We start from the raw sequence: 3,744 nt of genomic DNA, 5'->3' as shown, positions 1-3,744 counted from the left end.
AACTGATTTTTCTGTGGGTGAGCTGCTCCCAGCCCAAAAAAAGGTTCCCCACCCCTGCTACAGAAGGTATACAAATTTCCATTTGCCTGACAGAAGGACTGATTAACCTACTACTGAATATCAATGTTTTTCACTGTTACCACTATAAGCTAGTGCTGGAGCCAAATACATTACAGGCAGTCCCCGGGTTACGTACAAGATAGGGACTGTAGGTTTGTTCTTAAGTTGAATCTGTAAGTAAGTCGGAACTGGCGTCCAGATTCAGCCACTGCTGAAACTGACCGCCAGTTCTGACTTACATACAGAATCAACTTAAGAACCCCAAGCGTCCCCAAGACAGCTGCTGCTGAAACTGATCAGCAGCTGATTCCAGGAAGGCCGAGGCAGAGCAACTCTGCCTCGGGCTTCCCGTAGTCAGCGCTGGTCAGTTTCAGCAGCGGCTAAATCAGGACGCCTGGGGCAGAGCAGCTGGGGCGCTTCCGGTTGGTCCCGCAGCGCTGCTCTGGGCGCTACTGGACCAACCCAGCAGCACCCCATCTGCTCTGCCCCAGGCGTCCTGATTCAGCCGCTGCTGAAACTGACCAGCAGCGGCTGAATCAGGACCAGAGCAGCTGGGGTGCTGCTGGGTTGGTCCAGTAGCGCCCAGAGCAGCGCTGCGGGACCAACCGGAAGCGCCCCAGCTGCTCTGCCACAGGCGTCCAGAGAAAAGCCGAGTCTGCTGGGGGGGAGGGGGGGGCGCGTACTAGCTGCGCCCCCCCCCACCCCAGCAGACCAGGAAGACGCGGGCGGTGGACCGAGAAGCACTGCGGTCCCGCCGCCTGGGTCCTCCGCGGCTTTGCTCCCCGTCTCCCTGGTCTGCTTGAGACCAGCAGACCAGGGAGACGGGGAGCAAAGCCTCTGAGGACGCTGGCAGCGGGACAGCCGCGGGGCGTCTGGGCTGTCCCACTGCCGGCTTTCCCCGCGGCTTTGCAAAGCCTCGGGGAAGCCGGCAGCGGAGCAGCCCAGGCGCTTGGGTTGCCCCGCTGCCCGAGCCCCCCCCCCCCCGCGGCTTTGCAAAGCCTCGGGGGGGGGGGGGGGGCTCTGGCAGCGGCTTTGCTCTGCGTCTTCCTGGTCTGCAGACCAGGGAGACGCGGAGCAGCTTTTCTCGCCCGGAGTACACGGGCGGCGGGACCACGAGGTCCCGCAGTCCGTGTACTCCGGGGCAGCCCCGTTCGTAACTGCGGATGCGACATAAGTCGGATCCGCGTAAGTCGGGGACTGCCTGTACAGAAATGTACAACAGGATATTGCCAGGAATCATTACTCCACTTTTTCCTTTCTCATAAAATGCTGCTGTTTTCTTTGCTGATGGATGTCCTCCGTTCTTGTTTGCCACTGATTCTAGAGTGTAGGAGAATAGTTAAACAGCCTTCTTTGCTGCATTTACATCACACAATGGCATGTGTCTTAAATGGTGAATTAAGAGTTCTGGGACATCCCCTGCAGTTTGCCACATCATTTCATAAACTTCTGCTCCAAACATCTCAATTGTTCACTGTCTTGCTTCTTTTTCTAAATTGCCTTTGTCGGCTTCTCCTCAGATAAAGACAATTTTACCATTAATCAGAAATAATGATCTGTTGAAATACCATCTAGCTAGTGGCTATATGGAAGAATTTCTCTTGAAAGTATGCCCTCAATCATTCCAAGGCAATCTGAAACAACTAACAGCATCTTAGGTTTGGTTGTAGCTTAACTTCAATCACAGTATCAAAGAATAATCACAGACCTAGAATGCTGATTGGAAAACTCCAGGGAAGCAAAAATATTCCTTGGGTAATTTAGGTTAACTACCAGAAAATAGACATCTGAATGTTTATTCTGACAACTAACCCTGCCCATTAGAGACAGCCATGGAAAATGCAACAAACAACTTTTTTTTCCCCTGAGACAAGATTAGCACATTTCCAATTTGCACTTCAGGGGGTCAGTGTTGTTTGTGCTCTGGGGGTACTTAATGCTGCAGTTATTTCCTTTTTCTGTAAGGCTATGTCTACACAGCAACATTATTTTAAAATAACGCTAGTTATTTTGAAATAACATAGTTTGCCTCTACACAGCCGGCAGCTATTTTGACATAATGTCGAAATACTGTCAAGCTGGAGGACTTCTTACTCCAACTCCCCATTTTATGAAGAGTAAGGGAAGTCAGAGGAAGCATGCTCTATTTTGAAATAAGTGCTATGTAGACAGCACCAAAACTCAAAATAAGCTATTTCGAAATAAGCTACACAATTGAAGTAGCTCAATTTGCATAGCTTATTTTGAGTTAAGCCCTGCTGTGTAGATGCACCCTAATTGTATTCTTTCAAAGTTTAAGGAGTACAGTACAGTTATATTACATTATTGACTGTTCTGTGTGTTTCATAATTATATTTCTCTCTTATGCTTAAATGTAGTTTGAATAAGAGTTCTAAAATGCCTCACCTGTCCTGGCTGGAGTAATTATTGTTTTTATTACCATGTTGTGCTTTGTCATTTATTATTTAAAGTGGTACAATCAAATAATTGTATCTTTCTATAACTCAAATTTAGCATGTACTCATCTTAACAGTACCAGGTTAAAAAAAAATTAGCTGAACACATTACTGTGGACACCACTCAGGAAGGCAGCTTATTTTCAAACTGTATTTTTAATTATACCTATAAAGTAACTAAAAATAAAATAGATGTTCCAAACCTGATAAGAGTAATGATGGAGTCAAATGCTGGCAAGTCATGTACATGATTGTGACCAGTAAATTTAAATGCCAAAATAATGTAAACACTAAATTCCCGTTATTAATAAAAGAGAACAAAATTGATCATGTTTATTAAAATTAAGTAAATATGTTTTATGGCGTGAAAGACAATTGAGTAAAACAGAATAGATAATGGTAGTAACAAAGTGTTTCTTGTGTGTCAAGAGAAAGTAAGCAGATATTTTTCTCTACTGAAGTGTACACAGTATCAAACATGTGTGTCTGATATCTTAATGGTCCTGACACCTCAAGGCATGGATTTGAGAATATTTTGCTGTATTATCTCTTAATCTAAATTTACATATAAACTATGCCTTTGATTGGTCTTTCTTTATGTAGAAATTAGGTACAGCTAGTTTCCAAGTTAATATCTTCAAAAAGACTGGAGTTTTCAGGTGCCTCAGTTGCCTGTAGAATCACGGTTAAAGTTACCCTTTCCCCACAAAAAAAAAAATCTGAAATGCAAGTCTTGCTTTCACCCTACCCCCATTCACATTCCATATGTGTGGCTCCCTGCCACATGCCTGCTGCTTGTTTCAACCCAGGCTGATGACACTTAGGCTTGCAAAATGGCTGAGGCTCAATTGCTTCACAGATCCATCCCTCTTTCTGTCCTCTGCCTCCTCCAGCTGCTACTAAGAACACAGGAGAGAGAGGAGTGCAGGTAATGCCCCCTTCAGCACCTGTGCTCAGTTAACCATCTCAAGCCTGAGGCCCGCTCTCCAGACTAACTGCAGCATGAGTTGTATTATGGCTCTGGGTCGCCAAATAGCTTACTTTAGAATCATAGAATCCTAGGGCTGGAAAAGCCCTCAGGAGGTCATCAAGTCCAGCCCCCTGCCCAAAGCAGCACCAATCCCAAGTAAATCAACCCAGCCAGGGCTTTGTCAAGCTGAGACTTAAAAACCTCTAGGGATGGAGATTCCAACACTTCCCTCGATAACCCATTCCAGTGCTTCACCAC

This window comes from Pelodiscus sinensis, chromosome 6, assembly GCF_052426305.1.
Source record: "Pelodiscus sinensis isolate ZL-2025 chromosome 6, ASM5242630v1, whole genome shotgun sequence".
Classification (NCBI taxonomy): Eukaryota; Metazoa; Chordata; order Testudines; family Trionychidae; genus Pelodiscus; species Pelodiscus sinensis.
The sequence above is the reverse complement of the archived record's forward strand: the minus strand, read 5'-3'. Positions refer to the sequence as shown.